A 16,918-nucleotide genomic window follows, 5' to 3' on the forward strand; every position below is an offset into this window, starting at 1 on the left:
CAGGATAAGACTGTAGCCAAACCTATTAAGACAAAGGCATCACACAATTTGAGATTCCCATGTAGTTACAGAGTGGGAAAAGCTTCCTGTAGCTGCCCACTGCCGCATGTAGAGGGACTGAGGTTACACAGTGTAGCTGGCAGCAAAGCCAGCATCCCCATGCCAGACGATGAAGACAATCTAGCTCGTCAACAGAACAAGCCAGGTTCTCAAATCTAAGGAAGTGGCTGTACCACACACTCATGACTATGGACATGAAATATACACAGCGGTAACAGGCATGCAGGAGACAACTAGGAAGGTTAACATGGAGAGCTAAAACCCCAAACACAGGGAATATCTGTTCAAATGTAGTTGCCCAACAAGTCTGGCAGACGCAGAAGCTGTAATTCAGCAAACATTTGTCAGGTCATTCACACAGGCCAAACAATAAAAAGAATTAGAACCGTTATGATAACAAAAGCAACTTTTGTTTTGCCCGCTCTAGGAAATACTTCCTTAATTAGTATTTTTTCATTCCACATAAAGAGGTACCTTTTCAGACTGCTACACTGCTGGCTTCCACATTCAGATAGGGCCTATTGTAACCAAATTAAGACTTATATTGTATTGAATAGTTCCATGGAAGCTTATGTAACTTGTCACAGCTGGATCATAAACACAATAAACCTGCTCCAGAAGATTCCTAGAAAGCATATACTAGTCTTAAAAAAAAAAAAAAAAGAAAAACAACAAAAAGATATTATCCCTCTTGGGTTTTAATACTGCTGAAGTTATTTGTTTCACTATTTTTTGCATAAAGGAAATGTCTGCTTTGATGAGCAACAGGATCAGGCACACAGCATATACAAGACAAAGACTTGCTGGCATGACAAGCTAATTGCTTGTTGAAAGAAGTGTCGATTTGACTATTTGCTACATTACTACAAAACATGTAGAAGACTGCTGATCAAGCTTAGCATTAAACATTGAAAACCTTCTCTGGGGAAGACATACAAACTTTAAATCTGATTGAGATAATGAGGCTACACGTTCTCATTGGTTAGGTTAGAAGGTACTCTAACAACTTCACTTAAGTTACAGGTGAAAACATCAGCATTTTTAACTGCATCACACTACTAGGCAGCAGAGTCAACTGCTTGCTTATCTTGTACATTAATAAAAATATATTAGATGGAGAGTGGACACATGATGATTCAAGCACTTTTAGTCTTTAAAAAAATTATTTGTCAATGTAAATAAAATGCTAGGCTGCTTCCTTATACAAACACACTGGGAGCTAAGTTCAGGCTTCAAACTTTCCACACAGCACCTAACCTAGCCAGCTTAATTTGCACATTTAAGAGCCACATGGGCTCATACTGTAGATCTGTTAGCTCAGTGTCTTGTCTTCAACATCAGCAATGAAAGGACAGTCAGATCAACAATAAGAACAGGTCAAAAAAAACCCAAACAACAAACCGTTCTCCAGGAGATCCCCCTCTACTGGCTTGTTTATTTTAAACTGTCAGCAGATCTCCTATACATTATTTGCCCAGTTTCCTCTGAAACTGATGCATCGGCAGCATCTTATGGAAAAAAGAAAACAAAATCCACAGTCTAAAGTTTTGTAACCACTGTATAAAACATCTTCTTTGTTTTAAGCCTGATTTTTCTTTCTTCCTCCAGCTTTGTTTAATGTCTTCCAGTTCAATGCAGAAAGAAGCAATTACGAATGAGCCCCCACCCTACATCTCCAGGTCACTGAGGATTCCGTAGATCCTCTCCAATGCCTCCACTACCCCCTTCCCAGAATGGGATGTTCCCAAATTAGTTGTTCTTCACAGGGAAATTGCTTTATGCTTTGGTCTTTCTCAGTGAGGATACAGTTCTAAATATTTTCCTTCTGAAAGTGAGGATACAGCTGCACAAGTTATTCAAGATGCCAGGAAGCCACGATACAGACAATATGACAATCATACATAACCTGCTTTGATCCTTTCCTAGTGATTCTCCGTATTTGACTTACATTTTTAAACTACCACTCAGCAAGAAGCTGACCATTTCATCACCTATCATAACTCTAAGATCACACTGAATTCTGTCTTCAAGGTGATTAACCACATTACAGGGAAAGCAAGAATTTGCTCCCTAATCCATCCACCTGCTATACGCACCACTGTTCATTTACGTATCTTGAATTTAGTGTTCCAGGTTATAGTCCCATCACTGCGCCTCAGTGTTGATTTTGACCCATTTTGCCCTTACTACTGTGAATACCCTCTTACCTACACATACACCCCATACCATGCCTGCTGATCAGAGTTGCTCTTAATGCGTACCATTCTCTACAACACAGGAGCACAGAGAGAGACTTGCCACCAGCCAGTTGATGCACAGTACCTGTGCTACACCAGTAATGCAACCCTGTATTGGGCAACTTGCTCCCCTCTCCGTGCTGTGCAAACCCTTGGCTAACACTTGAGGTGGTAGTTTCACTTAGTTCAGATTTAGCCACAGGATCAGGACTATTCTGCCAGTTTGTTTTAGAATAGCAGTGTACCAGCTTAAATATGCCTGAGAGATACCCACTAGCATTGTTTCACATGTAGTAGGAGCTTGCCTCTATACCAGTTATGATTCTCCTCAAGCCTGGGAAAACAGTTCTACAACTCTGCAGATTAAACCTGAATTCATATTTAAGTGCAAGATACCTAACTTAATTTGCATCAGACAACTGATAAAAGTGCTTCCAGGTACTAAGCAAAGTCACACAGGCTAAGGACAGTAGAGACAAGGAAATGGTTTTAGATGACTAAACCAACTCCACCAGTGACTTGTCAGGTGTCTGCAGCAATTGAAGGACACATGCAGTATAAACCTCTTGCTGCATTCCCACTAATGACATTGGGGGCCAAAGTGGCCTCAAGTGCACAAAATACTGAACTGAATTATAAGCAGATTTGTCTTGCTCTGCTCAATGTCTGCAGTCCAGCATCCTGAGAGTTCCAAGCTTTGCAAGCACAGCCAGCACAACAGCAGCAAGTGAGTGGTATTCTATCAGCCAGCCTTCACCAAGTTTGCCCATAGTGGAAGTTCAGGAAACACCGACAACAGCCCAGTCTTCTGCTCTAGCCTTGCATTACATGCCTCCCAGACCACAAGATCCACAAGATGAAAGTGACAACGCTCCCTCCCCACTACAGAGTTAATTCCATCAGCCAATGGGAGCATGTCCACACAGATGGACACTCAAGAGGTGGAATGACTAGCCCAGAGATATATGAACAGATGAGAGGAAATCTATACAAAGGGCAGCATGCAACAGAAAGTTGCTTAAAGCTTAGCAAGAAGAATGGCTCTTTAAGATGACAATGGCTTTCCTTGAAGTGATTGTAGCGAAAACAAGCCTGCTTTGTTTTGATCCTCATTTGTGTTTCTGTACAACTTTCAGACTCATTCCAAGTATTTCAAGGTTACATTACAACTAAAATGAGGTTTTTAATGGTACAGTTGTTATGATCTTTCACACATTTTAAACAACACATAGTTTTGCTTTCAGATGTTTATATTTCCTCTAATCTTGCAAAAGAAAGATCCTAGTGTTTGCAATGGTTAAGAGCTGCAGAGAACAGGGCTCAAATTAATTTGAGACTGACATTCAGTGACTCATGTCTGCTGGAATCAGAAGGCCCCAGAATATGAAATCCACCACAGGAGATGGGTTCATCTGCTTTCTGTGCATAAGCAATGTGACTCAGAAAGCTCGCAGCATTGCTCAGTTTTCAATGACTCATTCTGCTCCTCTCCACAGTCAGACTTTTCTGGGGAGCCTGCCCTCCACTGGTTTTGAGTTTCCTCGGGCTAACAGCTGACTGCCAGACATAGTTTAAGAGCAAAGACCATTGCTTCTTCAACTGTTGATCACTAAGTGTCTTGAAAACAAGGGGACTCTAGCTGAAGCCTTTGAGTTAATGGTCCATCAACTGCATTACTAGAGCTTTCCAGCTCCCCTCTGTCTGTTTCACTAGCTTGAACATATGGCAACCCACCCCACACTGCTACCTACAGCCCTGTTTTCTAGTTATAGTATGGGCGAATTTATTCCAGTTAAGGTACAGAGAAGACCCCCATGTATGCTGAATTCACACCATGTTGTGACTAATCACCTTAATTTAGGAACAGGCCTCTCCCCCAATACACTCGGTATTCTTCAAGCAGCTAGCTACTGGGATAGGGGTACGCTCTAACACCTGAATGCTGCTCATAAAAATACCTAAGGCTTCCTACTCTGCTGCCAAGTACTTGCATTACCATAACTTCTATTGCAACCCATAAATAGAAAGAAAGAATCATGAAGAGCATCACATACAGACCACATACTTAGACATTCTTATAAACCCACTAAGAGTTAAGGCTAGATTGAAATGCCTTCCCACTCAAGTGAAAGTCAGAGCATTAAGATATAACTGTGACAGAGTAACAACATTAAAATATCCAGCTACAAAAAAAGAACATGGATGAAATGCAAATACTGGGATGTGGATTTGAATGCATTCCAGCAGTTACACCACTTAAAAGCAGCAGGATTAGTTGGACATACAATGATGGACATGGCACCATGCATCCTCTTAAAAGAATCAAACATACTCAAATCATGTCCTTGCTCATGCTGTGCAGGTGATGTGCATTAGGGAGTATCCCTCTCTCAAACCACAACATGTTAGATAAAGCCCCAGAAGCCAGTTTGCAGCAGGTTAGCTGAGACCATAACCAAGAGAGTCCAGGGAAAGATAAAGATGCCTCCAACTCAGCCACTGACAGAGCAACCCACTGAGGCTTAATCAGCAGAGCTGAGGAGATTAATGCTCACCTGTGAAGCCATTCTGGCTACAGCCCCACTGTGAGACAAGCTGTTAGCATCACCAAATTCCCTGTGTCATCAAGTACAGAATACAAATAAGCACAAGACGATCAGTAGCGAGTCCAAGACCCAGCTACTTGGGCTTTGTCACTCCCATTAGGAGCGGGGGCCAGGAGCTTTCCACAGTACAGGTATCACTTCGATTAAAACCAGGAATGCTTATTTCTCCATTCTACACAGCACACCTAGGAAACAGCAATCACAAGTCAGCTAATAAGCTAGTGTAAAGCAACCAACCCATTTAGTAGTCTATTAAAAGAAAGTTTGAGTTCTGACTTAACAGTAAGACTCCTGTGCATTAATGAGCTTAGCTAACTAAGCAGTTCAGGGTACATTAGCTGCTAGAGCTCTCTCCAGGAAGAAGCAAGTGGTACTGCAGCTCTCGCACAGAGCTGAGGGTAAGCTACCAATTATAACAGTTTCTGCATTCCAGAAATCAGTATGATCCTGGACAAACGACAAAAACTGAAACAGGAGGGGGATTAGTCAGGCTGCTCTGGCAAACTGGAGTTATTCAGAAAACCAGTCCTTTCAGGCTAGCCATTATCAAACCAGAAGGCTTACAGCTTACAACAATGTCATCACCCCACCAGCTAATCCAAGCATCTAAGCTTTGCTTAGAGGGCCGTATTAGCCACCTTCCATGAGGCCATGGGCTGCACTTGCTTTTCAACAAGAGTAGCTGCAATCACTTCGTCCTGTGGAAGACAGGCAGCATAATTTAATTAAGAGGCATACCGTGAGCTAAAGAACTACTGAGATAAACCCATCAGTTTCAAAGAAACTGTTCCTATTTTAAACCAAATCCCATAAATCCCCACAACCAGTGGGCAGGAAGAGAAGCATGTTCAGCTCTTACCAGGCTCTCCTCCTACAGTCTACTTCTGAATGCCATACTGCGCACAGCCAGTCTGTAGAGTAGCAAGAGACAAATACCGACACAGGAAAACATGAAAAGCTCCCTTATTCTGGTAAAACATTGCAGGAACAACACTTAACACACCTTCCCACCTTCAGTCAAACCTTCTCTGAACAGCCCCAATGCCTTCTTTCATTTCTACCAGTTCTTCCAAAGCACTTTTAAAGTCAGTTTGAAGCATCTTCAACTTGCTTTTCACTCTTGAGCTAGAAACCCGAACACTAACTTGCATTCCATTCATCTTCTAACAGAGATTGAGCATTAAGTAAGAGCTTACATTCTGTGGACCAGTAGTGGTCTAGGTGCCCTAATGTTTCTCTCTCCCGCTACTGTAGAGCAGATAATTACATTTCACATCCTGTGTCTCAACCTACAAGCTTCTATCTAAGCTGCCAACCTCCTGCTGAGATCAAAATAATATATAGGGCTTGCTGACAACTTTTGACTCTGTAGGTCATGTAAAGGAGAGAAGCTGATTCTGCCATACAGATCAACTATATTCTCCTACCCCAAGCTATAATTCTGTGCATTTTCCAAGTGACCCTAAGAAGAGCCTTTAAATACTCTAATAGCCTTCAGTACTATAAGCTTAAAAAAAATCAGTACAAGACACTTTGCTGCAAACAGTCTTGGGTTTATCTCTTCTTGATGCAGGGATAAGACAGGAAGATTTTAACTAGGGTCACAGGAAGTTTCTTTACAAAGCCCATTTTGTTTAGTGATTGTTCCCATTCCATTAAAAGAAATACCATCAAACTGGAGTTCCAGTCATCTGTGTTCCAAAGAACTCAAGATATAACCTTTCACAGCCTCAGGACTCAACTCTTCAAAGGCCATAGTTGTGCTGTCTCAGGAGAAGGAAGCAGCAGCTAGCCATAATCCCCTTCAAAAAATATCACAAATGTTCTCCCTGGAACAAAGCCATTTTGCAGCCCAAAGAAGGCCAGGTATCTTTGCCACTAGATGTCAATAGCATGCCACTTCCTACAGAAGAGTGATGCCTCGCTTCTGGCAGGGAAAATATGTAAGCAGACAGTTTGGCAGTATCTCTTCAGATTAGACTGCCCCTCCAAGCAAAACTCACAGGGACAAGTACAGCTTTTACAATAGCAAAAAACAGTAGCTACAGCTCTGGCAGCATTCAAGCAAATGCTGCCCAACAAGACACCACATGAGCATGTACGCAGTCAGAAACCTGTAATACCTAGGCTTCCAAGCCCTAGAAGCCATTCAGACTCACCCATCTGGGAAAGTTCCAGACCCAGATTTTGGCAGCCTGGGGCTAAAGCTTGATAGCAGCTTTGTCATACTAAAGCAAGCAGAAAACAGATCATGGAATCACACAGCTTATGGGTAGAATGCTAGATCATAAGCAAGTCATTTCCCGGTGGGGAAGTAAGTCAACTGCACTGGATTGATAAACACAGGCTGTGTTTCCTGCAGCTTTACTGAATCCAAAAACCTAGCCCAGGGAAGAATGGAAGTGGAAATGCATCTAGAAGAGCTATTGGACAAGAGCCCGTTTTAAGCCACAGAACAAACAGTTTACCATCAGCAGCACCACATTCTGCCTCAGCAGGTTTTCCAGGGAGGAAGCTAGAGGGTGCAAGCCATGACCTAGCTAATTCACATTTATATCCGTAGCACAGGCAAATCATTTTCGGGGAAGATCCTGCCCGACACAATGACAAGACCTTTGCTCAGGCTGACCTAGCACATCAGTGCAGGCCTTCCCTTGGCGTTCTGTGTCACACAGAGCCTGACTCCGTCCCCACTAGCACCCAGTTCAACACCGCAGGGCTGCCGTCCCAGGTATTCCAGACAGCTAGCTGACTAATACAAACAATCAATAAGCCCTTAAACCCCAAGCAACATACGAGTGGGTGAGCCAGCCTCGGCGGGGCTGGGGTCGCCCGGCTGCCCACCACGGGTATCTCGGCAAAAGCCGTCCCAAGGAAGCCTTGCTTCTCTCGCGGCGCGGCTGCATGGCCGCTACCGTACCCATCCGCGGGAGCAGCCAGCTGGGATCCTCGCTCTCCAGGAGCATCCCCCGAGCCTGTCAGCGCCGGGCCGCGCCCCGCGGGGTAGGCCCGCGAACCCCTATTGCCGGCGAACGCCGAGGAAGCCGCCAGCCGCAGCACCTTGGCCACCGCCCGGGCGCAGAGCGAGCCCCGCCGCGGGAGGCCACTGGGAGAAAAGAAGCAGTGCGCACAGCCCACCAAGGACCGAGAGGACGGCTAGGAGCTACTCACCTGCCGCTGCCCGCCGCCGCTCACTGCCCAGCGCCCAAGATGGCGGCCGCCACCCCCCCTTCCCTCAGAGCCCCCCCTATCACTGCAGAGCCTCTGCCGCGCATGCCCCACCAGCGTCCCACCGCCCCCGCGCATGCGCTACAGCGGCGGGGCGGGGCAGGGAGGCCGAGGGCGCGGCTCGGAGGGGAAGGGAAAGGCCGGTGCTGCGTGGAGCTTGTCGGGAATTGTAGTCCTGCGGCGCGGTGCATGTTGGGAGCTGTGGTCCGGGGCGGTGAGAGGTCGCGGCACGACCGTGAGCAGGGAGCGAGCGCCGGCAGCAAAGTGCCGGGCGTGGGACCTCCATCCTCGCTGGCCTGGGGGGCACGGCCCGTAGGGCGCAGCGGGGCCTAGGGCAGGGACTGCTGTTCCCCTTTCAATAAAGGACTGAAGCCGCCTTGCGCTCCCACGGCGCTGCTGGCTCCCGCGATCTGTACCGCCTGCGGGGCGGCTGCACCGGGCGCTGCCGTGCTTGTCCCTGGTTCTTTCCGCAGTGCGGAGGGGGAGACGGGAGAGCTCGCAAACAAAACAGCACCACAACGCAGGAGTCCAGTAAACGTGTGTTTATAAATAAAAACAAGGAGATTGCTTTTGTCTTTATAAACTCAGCCGGTAGGGGAGGGCAAGGGCCTGAGCAGTGGCCAGGGAGCCGCTGGGATCGGGAGATGGGGACGGGGACGCGGGAGCTCTCAAGTGCTGAGATGAGGGGGATGGATGGGTGGGTGGGTGGGTAGGTAGTAGCCAGAGCTCTGCTCCAGGCAGCATGATGGGAAGGAGGGGCTTTAAGGGTCATGGAAAGATAAACTTACGGCATGCAAAAGTTGGCAGAGGTGTTACAAGCGTAACACAGACCCCAGAGGGATAAAATACATTTAATCTCCAGCATCTAAAAACTGCAAACACAGGAAGGACAAATGGAGGCAACACCTGCAGAGAAATCCACAGTGTGGCAGCAGGAGAGGGTGGAGGGTGTCTGTACTGTACCGTGCTTGGCCCTGGGAACATATGCAGGCCCTGAGCTCAGAGGCCTCAGTCCAGGATGCAATCTCCCTCCCTGAGGTTCTGTTGCCACCAGGTTCAGTTCAGAGCCCTGAGGGAGTGGAGCCATCTTCTTCCATGCTGGCCCCTAAAGATGTCACATTGCTCGACAGCAGGAAGGAGAAGGCCACAGCTGTACCTGCCAGCCCCAGGCATTGGAGAGCCCCTACAAACGGGACAGGCAACAGCACTTCACAGTCAGGAGGGCAAAGAGCGGCTGGAGGGGTCAGAATTCTGCCCTTGAACCACTTCAAGTAGCCAAGGGCAAGTGTAGGGCCCTGAGTTGTGCAGGACGTGCACAGGCACCAACCACAGCTCCGGGATGAATGCAGAGCTACAGCCTCAAGACAGGGGCAAGGTGAAAGAGGGTCCTGCGATGAGGCTGGGCCAGGCCTGGACCTGCCCCAACGTGTGCGCAAGAGAAGGAAGGCAAGAGGGAAGCGGCAGCATCTCTCCACTGCCCGGAGGCATTGAAGCCCTGCAACATCCATGCATTAGCCGAAAGGCAGCTACAAGGGGGTTTGACACGCATATGGAAGGCTGGTCCCTGCTCCCCTCACAGGGCTGCAGGAAGGGCAGGGTGTCTTCGCAAGGGGGAGGAAAGAAGCCATCTTCAGCGCCACGCGTGCCCAGCGCCCCTGGAGCTCCGTGTCCTCCTGTCGGGCCACGCCACGCTCCAGCTCTCCCCCCCACGGGCGGCAGGCTCACAGAAAGTCAAACACCCCGTAATTCTTTGCTGCTTGACAGAAGAAACACAAAAGGGTGAAAAGAAAGAAGAGATGTTTAGGGTGGGAAGACCGAGGCAGCAGTGACACACGGGCAAGCAGCACAGGGCGCTGGGACGGATGCGGATTAATGGCGTTAGAGAGGACAGCAGGAGGGAATTACCATCGGCAATACACAAGTCTGGTGGCAGGAGGGGCTGTGGCACCCAGCAGGCCTGCCAGGCCCATCCACCCTGCTCAAGGTGGGATTAGAATCAAGGTTTAGTTCGTTTATTTCTTTTCTTGTCTTGGTAACGAAAAGGAATAAAGGGAAAAACCAAACCAAACCAAACCAAAAAACCAAGGGGGGAAGCCAGGGCTGGTCCTAGGAGACAAACAATGGGGATGGAGGGAGGAAAAGAGGGCAGCAGACAGACAAGGGATGGGCGCTTCACATTACATCCACAAAGAACTCACTGGGGTTGCCCATAGCCATTTGGAAGGACTGTCTACTGGCTGTCAGTTCAGGGGGCACAGAGGCCAGGTCACGGCCTGGCGGTGCCCCAGGGGGCCCCATGGCTGAAGGTGGTGGAGGCATCAGCAACATGGGGGGGCTGAAGAGAGGGGGGACGCCGGGCGGCCCATACAAGAAATGTGATACTGAATTAGACAAGTATCCCATTGTGTATAGAGACATAGTCACGGACAAGGCTACAGGGACTCTCAAGATAAGGAAGCAACAAGAAGACCAGATGTCTTCCTTTAAATGGATGTGGGCCTTCCTCCTTTTGATAAGGCCTGAGAAATAGGTGAACAGCTGCAAGAGAAAACAGCTAAAGAAACCTCTCAGGGTCATGAATTTGCCCAAACAAGAACTTACAGTTAATTGGTGAGACTAAACAAGTATCCCAATGTCCTTCAATAATGGATTTCCACAACAGGGTAAAATGAGTAACAGTATTTCTCTTGAAATCACCACCACAACCCCTAAAGACCACCCCTTGAATTCACAGTGCCTTTGCTGCAGCCTTCTCTGCCTAGATTACCATATGCAATGAGTAATGGTATTCTGGTGGGCACGTTGTGGAATGACAGTAGTTATGTATATAACAGATTTATATAACCTGTAAACTGTCCCTTCTTGGTGTGAACAATAGGTAGAACGATCCCCCCTGCACCTGATACCGTAATAAAGCAATGTTGGCCTTCTAACCTGTCCTTCTGGATAGAGAGATTATTCCCCAGATTTTGGTGACAGTTTTTGGTGACCCAGATAGGAACCTGTGTCAGGATTCCAGCACATCAGAGGAATTGCCAGAGCTCCAGCATACACCAAAGTTTTTTTGTGGAGATTTTCCTGTTCCGTGGTGTGGGGAATACTCTGCAGCTTTCCTTCTGGGAGACAGGTAAAGAGGGTACTTTAAGGTTTTGCCTGCACATAAGTTGCTCTTGGTGATAATACACAGTGCTGGGCTAGAAGGGTTTTTACAGGTTTGCTGCCAGCATTGGGTAAAGGCATACGCTCCTACAGGGGTCCCCAAAGTACAGATCAGTTTTTGGCATTTTGGGCATCATAATGGGTGCATGACAATCTTCACAATCCTTGGGAGAAGGGGGCCCGAATTGCTCATTGAATGTTGTAATCACTGGTGGCCACTATAAGTTAGAAGGTCAGGAGAAATGGCCTGTTAATGGGACTGTTGATTGTGATACGATTTTGCAATGGATGCTGTTTCGCCAAAGGAAGGGAAAATGGGATGAATTTATTCTTTGATTTGCAGAACAGTTCCGATTTGTGACAGGAATGTATGCGTATATGTAAAGACACCATGTTATCACAGTAGGTTAGAGATTGGAAGGGACCTCAAAAGATCATCTAGTCATGTTATTAGCATTGGAAAAGGGTAAGAAGAAACCACTCAAGAGAAGTTCTGCATGTAGTATTGGTAGGCGGTGTATTAAATATAAGCAGGAAGAAGAGGATGTGGAATTATGGGTTGGGCAAGAAGGCAGAACAGGGCAAAGGAAACAAGGGTCGGGGGCAGATTCAGGCTCAGAGGGGGAAGGAAGCCACTATGCTGGAAGTGAAAGCTTTAGCCCCATCGCGAGGCAAACAAGGAGAGGTGCTCCCCTAAACATTCAAGCTCCTTACACCAGGGAGTAGCGGTGAAGGGACTGGTGACTATGAAGGTGCCATTTACGATGTACGAGCCTGGGAAACGTTAACCAAGACCTATAGGGAAGATCCTGAGAAAGTAATGGAGAGGATTATTAGAACAAAAGATCCAGATTGGAATAATTTACAGGTAATGCTGGATACTTTAGTGACGTACGATGACAGAAGTGCGGTGCTGGCAAAAGCAAGAGGCAGAAAGAGTCCTTGTGCAGGGGGCCCAGCAGGGGTCAGTGGACGACCACTTTCCTTCCACCGACCCTAAGTGGAATCCAGATACTCAGACCCAGAGGTATTTATTAACCTGGTACCAACAGCTAAGTTTGTTTGGAATGAAACGTGATTCCTAACGCAAAGAACTGGTCAACACTGTATCACATAGTACAGGGGAAAGGGGATAGACTGAGTTTCAGTCTGCTTTTCACTAAAGACATATGGCAACGGCTAGGAAGTACACTATGGAGCCTGAAAAAGATGCAGCAGCACAGTTATCTTGTATTTTTATTGGACAATCAAATCCAGACATTAAATGCCAGCTGCAAAAGCTAGAAGGGACAGATTCTTGGTCTGTCAATGAACTGCTGGAGACCACCTGGAAAGTGTACAATAACAGAGAGGTTGTTGAAAGGAAGAGGGAAAGGAAGGAAAATTGTTGGCTGTAGCTATCACACAGGAAACCAGGAAAGGGGGGAACAGCCCATGAGGGAAGGGTCGGAGGGAAAGATTACATGAAATGTTTGTGAACAGACTGCATGGGTTCACTTAGAGGAGGATCAGTGTGCAATTTGTGAACAGAGGGAATGCCCTCACAGTAAAAATAGACACTAAGGATTTAGTGAAATGTCCAGACAGGTGGCAAAACCGATGATTTTAGATGAAGACTAAGGAGGAGTGGGGGAAGATTCAAAACCCTCCCCAACAGAGCCCTCAGTTAGTTAGGCTGGGAAATTATAAGGTAAAATTCCTTGTAGATACAGGAGCTACCTATTCTGTTATGAATACTTGGCAAAGGACAATGAAGCAAACAAACAGCTTCAGTCATTGGTGCCATAGGGCAGAAAGAAAACCGGCCTTTCTTTCAACCTTTGAAATAGGCAAACGGATGTTGACCTATCAATTTCCTTACATGAGTGAATGCCCTCTGCCATTACTGGATAGGGATATACTGAGTAAATTACATGCACAAATTATGTTTAAGGAAATTAAAATCCAGATACATATCCCTGAGGAAAAGGCTGTGGAGGCCCAGGTTTGTATGTTACAGAAACCAGCCACTGAGCTGGATATACCAGAAGCAGCAGAGAATGCAGTCACTCCATGGGTATTGGCTGCTGGAGTCCTGGGCTGATCACAAAATATGGAACCAGTAACTATTCATCTGAAACCAAACGCCAGGCTGGTAAGACAGAAACAATATCCTATAAAACTGAAAGCAAGGAAAGGACTAGAGCCTTTAATAGAAAATTTTATTGAATACTTTGGGACAAAAATTGACTGTATTTGTACCTCACATGGTAACAACCGTCCTGGAACAGAGAAGCAGACATTGGCTTTCCCCAAGCAGGCCGTGCTTTTGGAACAGAAGGATGCAGAATTGAAATAACTAACCTTTTGAACCCAGCAGTGTTTTTGACAACCGATCCAGAAGCAGGAGAGCTCACAACTGTTTACAGACTATTGAGTGCAGGTATATTCCACTAATACCAACCTACAAGATACCCCCCCAGAGGACAATGGACTGGGGAGCTGTTTGTGGGTAGTAGCAGCTTCATGAAAAATGGAAATCAGAAAGCAGGATACGCTTGGTAACCCAACATGAGGTAATAGAGGGCAAAGGCCTGGCCCCCACGCATCAGTGCAGAAAGCCAAGCTGATCACACTACTGAGAGCTCTGGCACTGTCAGAAGGTAAAACCATTCACATGTAGACAGTCAACATTTGCTCTTTGTTCATGCCCATTAGGCCATATGGAAGGAAAGGGGATTGTTAATTTCTCAGTGGTTCCCTATAATATGGACAAATAATACAGGAATTGCTAAAAGGAGTCCAGCTACCCCAGAAAGGAGCAATAATGCATTGCAAGGCATATCAATTAGGTAATACTCCAGTGAATAATGGCAACTGCCTTGCTGACAAAACAGGCAAAGAAGCTGCTGGCCTGGACCATTCATTAATATTGCCTCATAAGTGCTTGCATAATGAAGTTCCAAGATATCAGAGAATGAGAAACTGGCAAGTCTATTAGGAGCCAAGAAGAACAATGAAGGATGGTGGCTCATACCAAACAGGCTAGTAATAATTCCTCAGCCTCATACAAGAAAAACAGCTGAGGAAAAACAGCAGGCAACTCACTGGGGAACAGAATCAATGACTGAGGCTTTAAAACTCCAAGTTGTGAGTGGTGAATGGTGAGAATTAGAAAAGGTTTTGTAAAGAAGTGCAAACTTTGTTTATGAAACAATTCTTACCCTGCTAAAAGACAGCCACCTGGAATAACAAAGAAAGGCAATTGTCTGGGACACTACAGGCAAGTAGATTTTACAGAGTTGCTGTGGCAAAACAGGCTCAGGTATATACTGGGACTAGTAGATGTGTTTTCTGGTTGCCTGGAGGCTTTCCCTTGTCACACCAGTAAGGCCAGAGAAGTAATAAAAATGTTATTAAAATAAATAATTCCAAGGTTTGGGGTACCTACAGCAATGTCATCTGACTGGGGTTCACATTTCATTGCCGAAGTTGTACAAAATCTGTGCAAGGTAGTACCGATAAAGTGAGATTTGCATACCCCTTGGAGACCCCAGTCTAGTGGGAAAGTAGAAAGAATCAACCAGAGTTTAAAGAAACAAATCAGTAAGATTTGCCAGGAATCATATCCGAAATGACCAGATGAGTTACCTCTGGCCTTGTTAGACTGGTGTCAAAAGAAAAATTAAGCCCATATGAAATATTATATAGGCAACCACATCAAATCACAGAAAGTAAATGAACAGATTATTGGAGATCAGTATCTAACGGAATACATTATGTCCCCATAGAAGGTGTTGTCCTCTCTCCACAGGTATATTGTATTGGTGGCACCCACGATTTTGGACATTACTGCTCATAAATAGCAGCCCTGAGACTGCATTGACGTCAAAACTTGGACCAAAGAACCCCTTCAAGAAAGCAGAAGGGGCCATACCTGGTATTGCTCACAACAAACACTGGTGTCAAAGTGCAGGGAGTAGACACGTGGGTTCATTACAGTTGGGTCAAACCCTCACTGACACCAGAAAGGGCCACCAAAGCCACAGGACCAACTCGCCTAAAGCAGACCAGATACTGACTAGGATCACTTAATTTCTATTTGCAGAGGCCTGTTCAGTGAGCTAACCAAGAGAGAACTTGATCCTGGAATTGGTAAAGGGGGTGGAAAACTACATTATTTAACTAGACACTGCTTACCTATCCTTCATGCTGCAGGAGAACCTATCCCATGGGGTATCATTCCCTTAAATCTCTCATAGATTTAAGTCATAGATCTCAAGTCTTAGAGCATTTTTAAAATGTGACTAAAGCACTGGAAGCAACAAATGCATCCTACTTCTGGACAACGAACAAGGCTGCAGACAAACAGGCAGTGATATATTCTACCGAAAATAACCCGTTAAACAAAATTTTGCAATCCTTTTGAGTGCGGTCCCTAAAGGAATGGTTCGCTATCCTACTATGATAATAGTCGCAATTTTAATAGTCAGTGTTTGTACAGGATGTGCAAAGAGGGGAACAGAAAAACAGTTGTGGAAGTAATTCGAGACATAGCTAATACTTCCAAATGGCAGAATTAATACCTAATTAAACAAGTGTTCCATTGTGTATAGAGACATAATCATGGACAAGGCTACAGGGACTCTCAAGATAAGGAAGCAACAGGAAGACCAGATGTCTTCCTTTAAATGGGTGTTAGCACTCCTCCTTTCAATAAGGCCTGAGAAATAGGTGAACAGCTGCAAGAGAAAACAGCTAAAGAAACCTCTCAGGCTCACGAATTTGCTCAAACAAGTACATACAGTTAACTGGCGAGACTAAACAAGTATCCCAATGTCCTTCAATAACAGATTTTCACAAAGGAGTAAAATGAGTGTGGGTATTTATCTTGAAACAGCACCCGAAGACCACTCCTAGAATTCACAGCGCCTGTGCCACAGCCTTATATACCCAGATTATCATATGCAACGAGTAAAGGGAATTGGGTGGGCACTCTGAAGAATGACAAATAAATATACATGTAATAATTTATGTCAGTTGTAAACTGTCCCTTCTCGGTGTGAACGATAGGCAGAGCGATCCCCTCTGTACCGTAATGTCAGCTTTCTAACCTGCCCTCCTAGATGGAGAGGGTATTTGCACGGATTTCAGCAATAGATGGATGGCACAGCACAGCTACGGGCAGGATGACAGGAAGGAGAGGCTTTAGGGGTCACAGAAAGATGAACCGATGGCACGCGAGAGTTGGCAGAAGTGTTACAGGCGCAACACAGACCCTGAGGAGTAAAATACATTTAATCTCCAGCATCTAAAAACTGCAAACACAGGAAGGACAAATGGAGGCAACACCTGCAGAGAAAGCCACAGCGCAGTCGCAGGAGAGGGTGGAGGGTGTCTGTACTGTACCGTGCTTGGCCCTGGACATGGGAAGGGGGATGCCCCCAACCCAGGGCATATCTCTTGAGTACCCAGAAGAGGAAGAAAAGGGTAGGGAGCACTGGAGCAAACTGGTTCAAGTGTCCCAGCATATCTGAAGGGCCTGAGGTCAGAGGTACAGCCCAAGCTGCTGCCTCCCTCCCTGGAGAGCTCGTGCTGCCACCAGGAACAATTCACACTCTGGAACGAGCCAGGCCATCCCAGATCAGA

At 46.2% G+C, this 16,918-nt stretch overlaps 1 protein-coding gene across 2 annotated transcripts in view; it reads right to left on the minus strand.

The window, feature by feature from the left end:
- AP2M1 (adaptor related protein complex 2 subunit mu 1) overlaps positions 1 to 8,228 on the minus strand; it is a 28,560-nt gene extending 20,332 nt beyond the window's left edge. The window contains exon 1 of one of the 2 annotated variants that reach the window (XM_061348702.1): positions 8,075 to 8,228. The gene's annotated coding sequence lies outside the window, so the exon portion shown is untranslated. Of the gene's footprint in view, positions 1 to 7,062; positions 7,109 to 8,074 lie in introns of those variants that run through there. The other variant, XM_061348703.1, reaches the window with a different exon arrangement.
- Positions 8,229 to 16,918: the final 8,690 nt, after the last annotated feature.

The sequence above is a fragment of the Neopsephotus bourkii genome, unplaced genomic scaffold, assembly GCF_033783945.1.
Source record: "Neopsephotus bourkii isolate Nb327-2 ecotype Australia unplaced genomic scaffold, CSIRO-AGI_Nbou_v1 NB_369, whole genome shotgun sequence".
NCBI lineage: Eukaryota > Metazoa > Chordata > Aves > Psittaciformes > Psittacidae > Neopsephotus > Neopsephotus bourkii.